A 16,465-nucleotide genomic window follows, 5' to 3' on the forward strand; every position below is an offset into this window, starting at 1 on the left:
AATCAATGTAGATTAATAAAACTTGTGATACACATGCATATGAAAATTAACAACTGTTGGACAATAAATCCAAATTTATTTGCTGAAGATTGTTTCGATTGTTACATTATGGATCTGAAATAGGATTTTAATTGCTACGCTCAAAATTCCCATATTTTTGGAAACGTATTAAATATTTATACGATACGTTATTAATTTTAGTGTACAGACTGAAAATGCAAACAAACTCTATCTGATCGTCATTTAAATTGGACCAACCATCAAAAAAAAAAAAAAAAAAAAAAAAAAAAAGAAAGAAAAAGAATAGCGTTTCTACAATGTACATACTCTCCTAGAAAGGTTGTTGAATTTGTTTCCATGGCTGAATTCATATCTCTGTGAAATGCGACGACGATTCGTTGTTTTGAACTGAGCAAGGTACCAATCACGAAGATGTGGGACATTGTTGTTCTTGTTGTTCTAGGGTTTAACGGCATTTTTCAGCACAAGATAGGCTATACATGGCGGCCAGTATAACTGGTGGAGGAAGAACCCTGGAAAACCCAGGGAAGAACCACCGACCCACGAGAAGCTACTGGCAGGCTTTTCCCACGTACCCACGCTAGCCGAGCCTTGGACTCGAACCCACGCAGACAGAGGTGAGATGGCAGTGATCCGTAACGGTGAGCGCTTTAGACCACTCGGCCACTCGTGGCCCCATGTGGGACATTGAATACCGGTTAATACATTAAAATATTTAATTTGTTATGATCTAGTAAGTGGGAACACCGTATGAACATTTTAATGCAATATTTCCTCTTTGGTACTTTTGATATTTGCCACTTGTGTTCTTTTGTAACACAAAGATTGGAATATTTTCGCACCGAGCTCAGACAGGAAATAGTTGGAATGTTTTATTGACGCCTCAGCGTCCATATTTTTAGATGTAACGAATTGTACTCTTTAACTGTCTGTTTTTCTGCCTTTCTGTCTAGCTGTCTCTCTACAGTACGGGTGGTCAGTAATTTTCGCAGTGGTGTGTGGCCTCTTCACAAACTTTTTAAAGTCATCAAATCGCCGTACATTTTTAATATATTCATAAAATTATCTCAGTCTATCAAGACCCGATTTTACCAAAGGAAAGTAAATACATGTACACTTAATAACTGCTTATCTATATTTTTTTTGTGATGCAAGCCATATTGTAATCCGTTATGCATAGCCGTATTTTGCCCACCTCTGCTCTAAGCACGCATCCACAAGTCAATATGGAGGTGAGTGTGTACAACTGTACATCTTCTATCAATACCGCACAGTTAAAATTTGTAGAAAGTTGAAATCATCTAATAAATAAACTCGTTTTGATGTAATACATGAATATGTATTGATACAACACACGAATACGTGCTTTAAGTGTTGTTACACTATAATGGAGCTCGTTCTTTATCGCTAACTGCGTATGTAATTTCACGTGCTTCTAGTACCCGTCTTTATATAAAATCCGCGTTATTCTTGTATTTGTAACAGTAGGAGGTCTATAACACACCTCAACAGATCAGTGTATGAAACATTATTCAGCATTCATCAGAACTTCTTTGTATTTAAATCGGTTGCTTGAACATCGCGATCGCCCAATGATTAAGAACCTATACAATATGTGTAAATGACATCAAACCTCGTTGATTCGAACTATCTGTCGAACTGATTCATTCGAATCGTACGAAGTTTGACGGAAGCTTATTAAAATTAGTGACAAATTATTTACCAATAGAAGTATGTGATATTTTAAAGTCTGGCTTCATTATAAACAATAGTTTCATTTTTTCTGTGTAATATATAATAAGAGGGAAAATATTCCCGCACTCCATTCGAATACGATACTTTCAGGAAAAATCACCGTAATGTAGATAATGATTGAAAGTTATAAAAAAGATTGTTAGGCTAATCATAATTCCATGAAGTCGTTTATGTGAATCTTTTCAGATGCACACTCCATATCTCGTTTGATTGACCAAAGCGCAATTTGAGTTATGATGCACGATCAGCACCTGTTTTGACTGGCCGAAACACAATTTAAGTTATGAATCTTAGAGTCCACGCAAAATACATGATTTTGAATAGTTATTGAGATTATTAGGCAAAAAATAGAGGAAATGTATAGTCTGGATTTCAGTCACAATCAAATTTGCATTTTATGTGATAGGCACTATTGATCTATCGGTTGATGATCCCATAACGACTATGTTCTGCATACAAAACAGTCAACATATTAACAGTTCTTTCATGAACAAGTTACGCTTCCCACCATTCAATATAATTAAGTGTGAAATAATCTGTCGACCATGCATATCATCTTAAGTTACTCCAGATTAGTTAATGTAAAGGAATATTCAATGAGAAGTAAAGCATGATAAATTGGCAGGGAAACATCCGTGTAGCTATGAACAACTATTTCAACATTGCACCTAGTGTAGATTTTGTATAACTGTTGAATGTTAGTAGTTAAGTGGGACGATCTGGCGAAAGTGGGAATTAGCATTACAAGACCCCTTGGGACTGTCTAGCGACAATAGAAAATTAACATGGAGAAAACTCGTGGGACTGTCTAGCGACAAGGGAAATTAACATGGGAATAGAGTTTGGGACTGTTGAGCGACAAGGGGAAATTAACATGGGAATAAATCGTGGGACTGTTGAGCGACAATGGGAAATTAACATGGGATTTTTAAACAAAAAAAAAATGAAATAAAAAAGGGGGTTGGCAATTAAAAGTCGATCTCTTTTCGAGAAATTGGAGTGGCCCTGAAAAGGGCCTTTGGATTTATGTTAATATGCCCTTAACATAAAGGGCATCTGCGGCATCTTCTTGTCCTCAAGCTGCGTCTTACTGCAGGGCCATAAATCAGAGTCCTCTTGAGGCAACCTTGTCTCTCCACGTACACTATTCGTATCCACACACTGGTGTCTGACCTGTGGACAACTGTCCACTTGGATCGGACATACATCAGCATGTCCGTCCTGAACATCATTGAAGAAACAAGGGTGGATGATTCGACTGTGGTCCACATCTTGAGGCAACGAGAACAGGTGAATCAATGCAGTGAACTGCACTTATTTATAGGTAGAGGAAGGATTGAAACGGATTGAGTTCATTGACCAATTCAAACACGCGTTACAAAATTCAGTCAGTCCGCATCCAATCCGAAGAGAACAGTCTGTGGCGTCACGTGGTCTATATAGATTCGCTAGCGCCTGTGCGCTGTCAATCCACGCGACAGTGATTCAACATGACGGAAACTCAGAAAACCATCCATTGGGGTGCACCAGCAGTGGAGACCGCCCAAGGGAACCCGGACTTACTTTCAGAAGAGGTAAATTGAGATTTTGTGGATTTTCTTACCTCGCAAGAATTTGTTCCGGAACCTTCGTCACCTTCATTACCACACGAGGAGAATTTTAGACAGAGACAGAAAGAAGAATTGGAGAAATTTATACAGCGGCAAAAGGAAGCAGAACAAGCTTTTCTCCAACAGCAACAGCAACAAGAAGAAGAGGTAAGAAAAAAACAACAAGAAGAATCAGCAAAGAAACAAGAGGGTGAAAGTAAAATCGTCACGGTACTGTTGGACATTTTAGCGGAGTTAAGAAGTCTGAAACAAATGTATCAGACTTCTTTATCACGACCGAAGAGAATACGACCTTTTCGAGCTAAACACGCTAACCCTGTGACTAAGCCTACCGTACCACCCTTAGTGATTTCAACCCAATCATCATCATCAGAAGTAGGCCTCGGCCGTGGCAAAGGCTTAAGGCAGTTAAAGTTGATTGCTTAAACTCACCCCTACACCAAAACCCAAAGGCCCTTTCCAGGGCCACCCACTTCTCTCGAAAAGAGATAAACTTTCAATTGCCAATAACTAAAAAAAAAACATTTTACCCCTATAGTACGTGTATATGAGTGCGTGAGTGTAGCTTCTTATTTTAAAATCAAAACCCAAAGACACTTACCTTTTTATACCTAATTTATTCTTTAATCAATAGTTACAATCCAATTCACAATTCACAACAGAGCACTTTAAAAAGTTCATACACTTCTTCTGTCTCATTGTTTAGTCTCTCTGTTTTTTAAATTTCAAAACCGTCACATTATTTTTCTACTCTTCCTCCTCACTTTCTTCCCTTCTTCTTTTCTTCTCCTGTTTCTTTTTCTTTACCTGGCTGCTTTCTTCCCCTGAAGAATCCCTCTCTTCTTCTGAAGAATCCCTCTTTTCTTCTGACTCCTCTTGTTTCTTTTTTGGGCAATCTGGAGACCAATGTCTTTTTTCTTGACAATAATAACAGGTATCTTGACTTTTGTCTTTTCTAGCCCCTTTTTTTCTTTTTTGACGGTCTGGACACTCTGAAGACCAATGCCCTTTCTTCTGACAGATATAGCAAGTATCTTCACTTTTATCTCGAAAGGAAGGAGAGTAGTCCGTCGGCTGGTCTGAAGAGAATTTTCTAATGACCCCTCGCAAAGCTCTGATGAAACGTTCCATCTGGGTAGTCTCTTCCATCGTTGTGCTCGGTTTGAGAGTGAAATGAATAGTGAAAGGACAAGACACACACCCTTTTATATACGCCGGTCTGCCATGACTATAAATTAGTCCATGGTGTTTAAACTTGAGTCATTTGACGTTTTTCACTCAAAATGAAACGATCCAATTCATTTGAGAAGAAAGAAGAAGAAAGTAAGAGGCAGAAACGTGATCTATCGCCTCGTACCAGAGCTGAAGTCTTGGCACAAATTCATGCCAGTGATTTTGAAGAGGACATGAGTGAACCAGAATCCAAACCCTCTAAACAAAGTTCACCACCCTTAGTTAACCCTGAAAAATACTATTCCATTCGAGAGACGGAAAAGCGCTCCTCTAGAAAATTTAGAACCACGGCTTACAAATACACGGTGAAGTTTAAAGATTTCAAGTCCGAAGTACCGTTGGAGAAAGCAGAAGTGTTCATCACCGGGGTGTGGGATTCTTTACTCACCACACTCAAGCGACAATGTCAACCCAAAGAAGACGATCGCTTGAGACTTTCCATACAACACGACGGTTTGAAATCCCTTGTTTGGATCGAGTTTAGCACTCCTGCAGAATTGACCGCTTCCAAAGTCATGGAGAAGATTCAACACGTGCAACAATCTAATGATCAGTTTGACATCACCGATGGAAAAGCCACACTCGACATGACCCACGTCTCTCCTCCTCAAGGGAGCGGACAACGCAATAAGGTGTTATTGGTGAACGACCTTCGCATCACCAAAACGAGCCTCGTCCAAATTCACAACCCTCAAGACCAGATGTGTTTAGCCAGGGCTATTGTGGTGGGACGAACCTATGCCAACAAAAACGAAACGGTAGAATGGAAAAGAGCCTGGAAAACTATTCAACGATCCGACCGAGCCAAACAACGAAGTGAAGCAGAACTCCTGTTGCAACAAGCAGACTTGCCCAAAGACAAACCCTGTGGCATTCCTGAAATGCAAAAATTGCAAGATGTCCTAGCTCCACGATACACCTTGAAAGTGCACCCTCAAGAAGTGCGCGGACCTCTGTTGTTTCGAGGGAAAGACTTTAAGGACGGAAAATACATTCATGACCATTTCGATACCATTACCAGTATCACTTCATTCCTGGGATACGGTTATTACTGTGAGAAATGTGACTATGGTTATAACAATCGACAGCAACACAAGCATTGTGGATTGAAATGCTCAGGATGTTTGGCCTCTCCACCCTGTCTGAGCGAAGGACCAGTGCATTGTTCAACTTGTCTGCGCACGTTTGTCAGCCCTACCTGTTACCAACAGCATTTGAAGACGCAAGGTTCACAGCAGAAATGTGCTTGCCAACTGCTGAGATTGTGCCCTACGTGTGGACAAGGCATACGTACCAATAATGCCAAGGCATACGTATGTTCAGGAAAGAAAAAATGTCACATTTGTCACCACATCGTGGACTTAGAACACCAATGCTACGTGCAAACATACCAACCCCCACCAGAGAAAGAGGACGGTCACAAGAAGAAAGGCAATTTTATCTTTTTTGATTTCGAATGCATGCAAGAGACCGGTATTCACATTCCTAATTTCTGCGTGGCTCATCGAGCGTGCGAGAAGTGCAATCAGAAACCTATCTTCAGTCATTGCCCTCACTGCAGTAAGATTCCCTGAGGGCTTGAAAAAATCTTTCGAGGACCGAACACGCTAGCCGATTTCGTACAATGGGTCTTAGATTCCATCGACAAGACATGGAGCCAAGAGGACATCGAACGTTACGGAGACTGTCATCGTCATGCCACGGTGATGGCTCACAATTTCTCCGGATACGCTGGACAGTTTCTTTTGAGATACTATACGGAACAAGGCACCGAACGTCCTAAAGTCACTTTGAACGGAGCCAAAATCACTTTCATACAAGTGGGACAAGTGCAGTTTAAAGATTCGATGAGTTACTTGGCCATGCCTTTGAGCCGAATGCCTAAAATGTTTGGAGTGACAGAAATGGCTAAAGGGTACTTTCCACACTTTTTCAATACGGAAGCCAATCAACACGCCGTTCTACCCCATTTACCTGAGGCTCACTATTACGACCCCGACAACATGCGTACCGAACAACGAGAAGCTTTCTACGCTTGGTACCAGGCTCACGCCTCCGACCCTTTCGACTTTCAGGAAGAAATGTTAAAGTATTGTCGTTCCGACGTGGACATTTTACGACGCTGCTGTGGAAAATTTCGAGAACTGTTCATGGAACACAGAGGGGTCGATCCTTTGAAAGAAGCTTGCACCATTGCCAAAGCGTGTTCCTTAGTGTACCGGCAAAGATTCATGCCTGAAAACACCGTGGCTGTCATCAGTCCTCAAACGGCCAACTATGTCAAACGTCAATACTCGGTCAAAGCCCTACGCTGGTTACATTACTTGTGCGACAAGGAAGACAAATGGATTCAGCATGCCCGCAACGGAGGAGGCGAAAAGACCATCGGAACGCATTCGGTCGATGGCTGGGACTTAGAAAACCCAAAGATCGTGTACAAATTTAACGGTTGCTTATTTCACGGATGTCCCGTCTGTTACCCTGACCGTGGTACTAAAAATCAGTTTTTACAACGAACCACGGAAGACTTGTACCAGGACACTTGTCAGCGACGCCTAAAGTTAGAACAGGAAGGATACCAAGTGGTGGAAATGTGGGAACACGAATACGATCACCGTTTGAAAACCGATCCCGAATTTAAACGCCTCGTGGAAAGTTACCAGTTCATGGACCCCCTGAACCAGAGGGATAGTTTATACGGAGGAAGGACCAATGCCACCTGTTTGCTGTACCAAGCCGACGAAGAGAAAGGAGAAGAAATCAAATACTTGGACGTGTGTTCGCTGTATCCCTACGTGTGCAAATATTGTCGCTTTCCTGTAGGGCACCCACGATTATTCACGGAACACATCGACCTGAAAAACATTCGACAATACGAAGGCTTGATCAAGTGTAAAGTTTTGCCTCCCAAGGACTTGTACCATCCCGTCTTACCTCACCATTGCCAAGGCAAACTGATGTTTCCTTTGTGCCGTACTTGTGCCGAAACGTGCAACCAAGACCAACCTTGTCAGCACACCCAGGAAGAACGGGCTTTGACGGGAACCTGGGTCAGCGTAGAATTGTTCAAAGCTCTGGACATGGGATACCAATTGTTAGAAGTGTACGAAATTTGTCACTTTCCCAAGACACAACAATATCACAAGGGTAACCCCACTCAGAAAGGCATTTTCGCCGTCTACTTGGATGCCTTTTTGAAACTGAAGCAAGAAGCCAGCGGCTATCCTTCCTGGTGTCACACTCCCGAAGACCAAATAAAATTCAAAGATAAATGCTATGAAAAAGAAGGCATCACTTTAGATCACATCGAAAAAAACGAAGGCAGGCGATCGTTTGCCAAAGTGATGTTAAATTGCTTGTGGGGTAAAATGGCACAACGATCGTGTTTACCCGTATTTGACAGAACCTTCCCGCTACTTTCAGGTGATTCACGACAAAACCAAATACATGAAACACGTGGACGTCGTTCGCGAGGATTTGATCTTGGTCAATTACGAAGAAGATCTGGACTTTGTACAAGACGACCCTTTTGAAAATGTCATCATTGTGGCTTACGTGACAGCCCATGCTCACTTAAAATTGTACGAAGCTTTAGAACTGTTAGGGAATGCGTCCTGTACTTTGACACGGACAGTTGCATTTACATCCATCACCCGAGTCAACAGCACCCTGACATCGAAGGAGACCGTTTAGGAGCCTGGACAGACGAGCATCCCGACGACAAGATTCTAAGTTTCGTCAGTGGCGGTCCAAAAAATTACGGCTACGAATACCGGGACAAACAAGGAGAAGTGCACACGAAGTGTAAAGTGAAAGGATTGACTCTGAATTATCGTACCAGTCGAGTGGTCAACTTTGGGGTATTGAAAGAAGCCTTACACTCTGGAAAAGATCAACACTTTAAAGTGACTACCTATCAACCCAACAAGATTGTACGTTTGCCCACTCACCACATCGTCAGTCGACCCTTGGAAAAAGTCTATGAAATCGTGTACCAGAAGCGAGTGCGACTTCCCAACCACTTTACTTTACCGTATGGACACGTTGGTATAAAACATTGGTTGTAAGAGGATAGTCACCCGCTAGAAGGATGACTTCGCCGCAACAAGAATCGAGTGAGAAACCCGATGAGAGCTCCAAGTTCAAACCCCACCATTTTCCGGTCTTCTTACCTGACTATTGTGATTGTGCCCGTCGATTGGACACGTTTCAAAAATGGCCTACGGATAGGAAAGGATTACCTTCTTCGAATGTTTTAGCTAGAACAGGATTTGTTTACTTGGGACCTGAGTCAGGATTGGGATACGAAGTACAGTGTTTCAATTGTGGCCTGAAGTTACGAATGGATCTATGTATCTATAAAGATTCAGCTATTCTGGAACATACTCGATGGTCTCCGCACTGCCCTTACCTTTCTATGGCCTTTCCGCCCATTACACTACGGTACAATTATGACGGCACCTTAGAGACGGTACCTTCCAAAACAAGACATAAAAAAGGAACGATGTACAAGCTTGAGACTGCATTGCGACTAGTATAAAAAGGAACCCTAGGCAAGATCGATAGTTCATTGTGACTACCAAGACTAAGCGAACAAGATGAATACTTTCAGAGAAACACAAAACAAGTTCAGACAGGCACAATTCAAGTGTGGGGCTTCTGAAGTGGAATGCGATTGTGAGCCTTGCGATGGGAACGATGCTGTACACTGTGACCTTAGCGATGCCGTAAAGCATCATGGGAACTTTGTACTCAGTACCCCTATCATGGAAAGTGATGTTGTGCGTGTCAAACCTAAGGGATGCGAAAGCGATGCCGCTCGTCCTCTTGGACATTTTCGTGGGTTTCGTTTTAAAGGTGGATGTTCACCTTCACGTCTACCTCCCTACGGATGTCATCCAGCCCTGAGCAAACTCCTGTCCGTGTCACCCAACCCTCATCGAAACGAACCTGTGAAAGACGAATATTCGTTTCCTGTGCGTTTGTCGGAATACTGCGACTTTGAAAATCGTCTTCAATCGTTCAAAGGAAAATAGCCTAAGTATCTGGGAGGACCGACCCCCGAAGAATTAGCCAGAGCCGGATTGTTCTACTTGGGCGAAGGAGATAAAGTCAAGTGCTTCAGTTGCGGTGTGTCACTTCACCACTGGGAACCACACGATTCGGCCTACGTAGAACATGCTCGATGGTCACCGAATTGTCATTACTTACCCCCATTGAGACTGAGACATTGAAGTAACTTACCATATTCTGTTTATGGATACTTTACAAGAGAACATTCGCACTTTGCCTGTGGAGTTGAGAGAAAGGATTTACCGAGAGCTGGTCAAAATACAAGTGAAACGTAAAGAACAATTGCATCCGTTACGTCACCGGTGTTTGAACCACTGATACCTGAATGCTATGCAAGGACTGATTCAGTTGAAAGTGTTTCATTGGACAAACATTGATCAACGATCCCCTAGTTTTAAAATGGATTGGTTTGCTATTGATGATTCTATCTACTACATTGTAAACTTACTGCATCGAATTCCAGAGGAAGAGTTAACGAATTACCAACATCTTGTACACAATGTCAACTTAGTGAAAGAGGAAACTTCTGAACGAATTGTAATGTGTAAATTAGTGACTAAACGATTTAAATTCGACACTGAAGTAAAACCATGTCTGTGCAAAAGGTACATTTCTTGTGTCAGAAAGAGGATTTAGTATGACCTATTCATGGATACTTTACAAGAGAACATTCGTGCTTTGCCTGTGGAGTTGAGAGAACGCATTTACCGAGAGCTGGTCAAAATACAAGCAAACGTAAAGAACAGTTGCATCCGTTACGGCACCAGATCTTTAACCACTGGTACCTGAATGGTATAAGAGAACTGATTCGTCAGAAATTGTTTCAGTGGTCAGACCTTGTTCAATACTTCCAGGGCCCCGATGATCCACATGTTGATCATTTTGGTTACTTCGAGATTCACCTAGTGCAACGCATTGAGGAAGACAAGTTAAAGGATTACCAACATATTTTACGTGGAATCTACTTAGCAGAAGAGGAAACTTCTAAACAAACTCTGACGTTTCGGTTACAGTATGCAAGATTTAGATTCCCTGCTGGAGAACGAAGATCTCTGGCTAGAAAGTACGTGCATTGTTTCCGAAACAAAGAGACTATAAAAACAGGCTGCCATGCGACGACTTTTATCACATGTAATTGAATAGATTCCGTGGAAGGAACTCAATGACCATATTCAAACCGTGGATCATTACCATCAATTATTACAAGAACTGTATCCATTCAATTTGGGTCGACAAGTGGTGTGTGTCTTGTGGACTCTTTACGAACAGTACTTACCACCCCAATGGCCTTAAATGGTCACGAAAGACTCCTTTTGCTTAAAGCCTTGCGTTTTTATCTGGATACTTCTCGACCTCAACAGGAAAAAAAGATTCGTCAACTTTTAGCTACTGAAGACGTGTATGACGATGTGTGTGTCGCTTGTGACTTACACCCCCACTGACCAGATGTTCGTGACTGGAAAAAGGGGGGTTTTGAGGCTTGGACCCAAGAAGTGGCCCAGTATGCACAAGAGTTGTTCAAGGAAAAAAGTTACTTTTGAACCTGTGTTAGTGACAGTGCCAGAAGAGCCCGTCACCGAGAACAACCACTCGCTTCAGGACAAGACTGTCATGGACGTTCCTGAAAGGTCATTCCGGGAGGACCCTTATGTGACAATACCTCATGAAGAGACTGTAAAAACATTACACACTGTCCCTAGGACATCTTGGTTACCCAAACCATGTTGTACAGAGACTTGTTTATATTCCACATTGATCGTTTTGATGTGTTTTTTATTCCTGTACATAACTATTTGGCTTTTATGTATTTTTGTCTTTCGTGTTGTTCATATTTGAAACATTCAATAAACGTGTCCTGAAAAAAGTATATAAACTCTCGTCTTGTTTGTTTTCGTGTCACAAGTGACATTGCTCACACTATGGCTACCTCTGCTCTCTCTGCTCCCTCTTCCTCTACTGTCAAAGTCATCGACGAACACTTAGATCGTGCCAGTTGGGAGGCTTTGTATCTTCGCCATCCCTTTAACATGCTCATTGCTGGACCTAGCGGTTCAGGCAAAACCGAATTCGTCAAACGTTTGATCGAACATAAACATCATTTGATCGATCGACCACCTCCACGCATCGTGTGGTGTTACAAAGAGTGGCAATCGGCGAGAGAGTCAAGGCGATTCCATCGTGTTTGTGGAAGGCATTCCTAAAGAAGACGACGGCATCGTCTCTGACTCCCGTCAAACCCATTTGGTCATTTTCGACGACATGTTAGGAGAAGACGAAGAAGAAATTAAACTGCTTCACGCGTAAAGTTCATCACCGTAATGCCAGTGTCGTTTACATCACTCAAAAGTTGTTTCAACAAAGTAAAGCCCATCGCACCATCAGTCTCAATGCTCATTACGTGGTCTTGTTTAAAAGCCCTCGAGATAAATCGCAAGTGCAAGTCTTAGCCAAACAGTTAGGAACGCCTTGGCTGACTCCGACGTACGACGATGCCACTCAAACTCCACAAGCCTATTTACTCGTCGATTTGAAACCTACGACCCCCGATGATTTGTGATTTCGTACCCACTTGTTTCACCACTGGTGCCAAGACGGAGGGCCTGTCCTGTACACGTCTCCGTGCTCGACTTCATTTCATTCCCCATAAAAAAAAAATCTATAAAAACCTCAGACACTTTTCTGTCTCACACAACGTCAACATGACGTCCCTTCAGTCGCATCTTCCCGTCAAATTGATTCGTGCCTTGTATGGTATCAGTCGAGAAAAAAATCCACAAACACGAGCTCGTGTCTTAGAAGCTAGTCTCAAAGAAGTCTTACGATGGTTCACAGTGACAGCACGTCAATTACTCCAAGCGATCATTCAGATTCCTCATCAAACCAAACGCTTTTTTGATCGAAACAAAGTCGCTTTGACCCAACTGGCCGATCCTCGCATCGACACTCAAACCAAAAAACAAATCATTTTGAAACCTGGTGGGAGCGGTACTCTAGGAAAGGGTCATCATTCGCTCTCTCTTAAGATGGGATCCTAATGCCCCCAAAGTTCTCCCCAAGAAAAAAGTCAAACGAAATTCCAAGAAGAAGAAAAAGACCAGGTCCCCAAGGAGAACTTCCCCAATGGCGGGACCCTCCTCTTACCAGACACCACCCCGGAAAAAGAAAAGAAGCCCCCAGAAAAAGAAACAGAGAAAAAGTCCCCAGAAAAAGAAAAGTCCACAGAAGAAAACTAGTCGCAAGAGAGGCACTTCGGCCAAGACGCAACCTTACACTCGCAAACACGACCTGCCACGACGGTGACTGCGTCTCCGGCAGCCTGACGTTCATCCACTTCTCCCTTGATGACACCAAGAACTGAAGAGTACTTGGAGACGTTGATCACACCAATAACGTTTCCGTTGATAACCCCAAGAACTTCCCCAGTGGCAGGACCCTCCAATTTAGTGGCAGTGGCTGCTGCTCACAAAGTACCTGCTCCCAAAATCAAAGTTCAAGAAAGATCGGGCATGTTACAAAGTTTACTGGATTTGTCCAATCAAGAACTGGCTCGATTTAGTCCGTTGCGTACCCCTGCACGACGTGTCATGCCTGTCCTCAAATTGATACGCCGTAAAGACAACCAGTGGCGACGCGTTCCAGTATAAAAAAGGCCTGTGACCAAGTAGGGGTATCAGTGTTTTTGGTGCTGAAGACTCAAAGATGTCACCCCCAGAAAACATCCCTCTTCTAAACAACCCCAAGGAAAGAAAAGGAAAGGACTGCCTCCTCGTTTAGTCAAACATGGGGACATGTTATCTGTCCTGTCCAAAGCTTCTCCACCCCTACGAAAAAAACTCATTCAATCGGCCTCCAAAGAGGTCGTCGATACCGTGTGCGAATGTTGTTTGAACGTCTTGAAAGGCACGATCCCTTTGTCCAAACACCAGAAACAATGCTTAGGCAAACATCGTCACGTTCTTCGCCAAATGGTTCAAAAGAAAATTCCCATTCGTCAAAAAAAGAAGATGTTGGTCCAACGTGGAGGCATTTTGCCTCTCTTGTTAGGCCCCATACTGAAATGAGTCTTGGGAACCATGTTGGGAGGACTGGTGGGAGCAAGATAAAAAGGCCTCGGAAGTCCCAAGATCTCAGAATCGATCCCTGACAACGCCATGGAAGGACGAAAACTAGCTTTAGTGCCTTACAAACGATGGATGGAATACCATCGCTGGCAAGAACAACGCACCCAGCATTTACCTCCCAATCCCAATTTGAGCGAGATGTCCCAGTTACAACACGAGCTGCAGTCCTTGATGGATCGCCAAGATTTGTCCGAAACAGAAAAATCGCAAAAGTACGGTCAACTCTTGCAACGACTGCAACTCTTTCACCAGAAAGCTTTAGACGAAACAGCTCTACCCACTCTGAAAGATTTTAAGACCTTGATGAAAAGTCCAGCACCATCATCACTACCACCACCACCACCACTACTACCATCCCCAGGGGTCACCAGAGATGCTACCCCACGAAGACCTGAAGAAGAAGAGATGCGAGAAGTGTTTCAAACACCGTCAGCAGCACCCATTTCAAGTAAGATTGCAGCATCCTTGTTGACCCCGTCCCCCACACCCCAACGAGAAGAAATGAAAGCTTGGGTTAAAAATATGATCTCCACTCCTCCTTCGACAGAAGTGAAAAAGAAAGAAGGGAAGCCAGAAGTGAAAAAAGAAAAGAAGACCAAAGCCATTCCATTGCCACCTCCACCACCACTACCTTCGACTTCTACTCCCGTAGCCCATCGGACACGTAAATCCGTTTCTAAAGCACCCTTTCGTCCCACCCAAAGTAGCATCACGGAAGAATGGGTGACTTATTAACACACCAAAAAGAAATGGAGAAGGTGTTAGCCAGCATTCACTACGATCCCTTGCATCCTGCAGGTTTCAAAAATTGTATCGTGCGCCAAAACTCGACTGAAAAGTCTCCGTTTACCTCAAGTGCAACGATGGTTACAAGAACAAGCTACCTACACTTTACACAAACCCATTCGACGCAAGTTTTCCAGAAGTCGCACCCGAGTGGAAGGCATCGATCATCAATGGCAAGCCGATTTAGCCGATGTCTCTCATTTGGCCAGCTACAATCGTGGCTACAAATATTTGTTTTGTGTCATCGACGTCTTTTGCAAATTTGCCTGGGTCGTACCCTTGACTTCCAAATCGAGCAGCGAGTTAGTGCGAGCCCTGCAACGAGTGTTGAAACAAAGCGGTCGTCACCCTCTTCGATGGCAAACGGACAAAGGCACCGAATTTCTGAACCAAGCTTTCCAAAAAGAATTAAAGAAACGTGACATTCATTTTTTTTGCCACCGAGAATCCCGAAACCAAAGCCAGCATCGTGGAACGTTTTCAACGTACTTTGAAAGAACGCATGTGGAAATATTTTACGCATCACCACACTCTGAAGTACATCGACATCTTACCGCACCTGGTGCAAGCGTACAACCAATCTTACCATCGAAGCATTGGACGTGCCCCGCAAGAAGTGACTCCCGACAACGAAGTGCTGGTGTTTGAGCGTCTGTTTGGTACGTCCCCGACGAGGGCTGTCCCCAAGAAAAGTGGAGAGTTGACCGTAGGAGATTGGGTGCGCATTGGCAAAACCAAACGGACTTTCGACAAAGGTTACTTACCTAACTGGACGACCGAATTGTTTCGTGTCACTGGACGAGTGCATGGCCGTCATCCTGCCGTCTATAAATTGGAAGACATGAACGGAGAAGTGCTCAAAGGAACGTTTTATTTGCCCGAGTTACAACGTGTCACCAAAAAGAAGACGACGTGTACGACATCGAAAGCATTCTCGAACGCAGAACCCGTAAAGTGGGCAAACGACGTGTCAAAGAAGTCAAAGTACGTTGGAAAGGATATCCACCCAGTTTTGATTCTTGGATCGACGCTTCGCAAGTCATCGACTATAAAAAGAAGTGACCATCATGCCCTTTCACACAGACGCAGCTACGTCGACCACTCCTTCACCTAGTTCTTCTCTGCAAGATTTACAAAAACAACCCTTGTGGGTGTGGTGTGGAGAACGTGTACCTAAAACGCAAATCGTCTTTTTCTGCCAAATCTTCGTGGTGTATTGTGTCATCGGGGCAGCCATTGCCAATTTGAGTTTGCAACAAGGAGACAAACAATTGTGGACCGTTTTATTAAGCAGTTGCATCGGTTACCTGCTTCCCAATCCCTCCCTGAAATTCTCCTCGAACGAGAACCACGGGAACCTTGCATCCAGTGCCAGTGCCAGTCACCACTCCAATAACAACAACAACAAACCCATTTTAGGCGGAGACACGCCTCTGACGTCCAGTAACCCCTCGGACAGCCACAGAACTCTGGAATTATGAGTCACCAAAACCAATTTTACTTAACCTTACCCAGTGACAGTTCCATGGAGGTGTTTCCCAACAACACGTTGTGCTGTTACACGGCCAAATTACCTCAGGCCATCCCATTAGATCACGAAGCCCATTTGAAGTGGCTTTAGTAGAAATCATTCACCCAACCCAAGTCCTCAATGTCCTTCCCAATCAAATTTTTTTTACGGTGGAAGTTCATGACGATTCATTGCAACAGTACTTGGATACCCATGTCAAATATGACAAGAAAACCCCTAGCACAAAAAATCAAAAGTGGTCCACCTATCACTTGTTCATTCCCCCAAGCTATTATTTTAGTGGTCAACATTTGGTGAGCACCATAGCCTCCAGATTTAATGTCGTGTTTCTGAAA

Source organism: Sinohyriopsis cumingii, chromosome 1 (genome assembly GCF_028554795.1).
Source record: "Sinohyriopsis cumingii isolate HCF-2022 chromosome 1, ASM2855479v2, whole genome shotgun sequence".
NCBI classification, from domain to species: Eukaryota; Metazoa; Mollusca; class Bivalvia; order Unionida; family Unionidae; genus Sinohyriopsis; species Sinohyriopsis cumingii.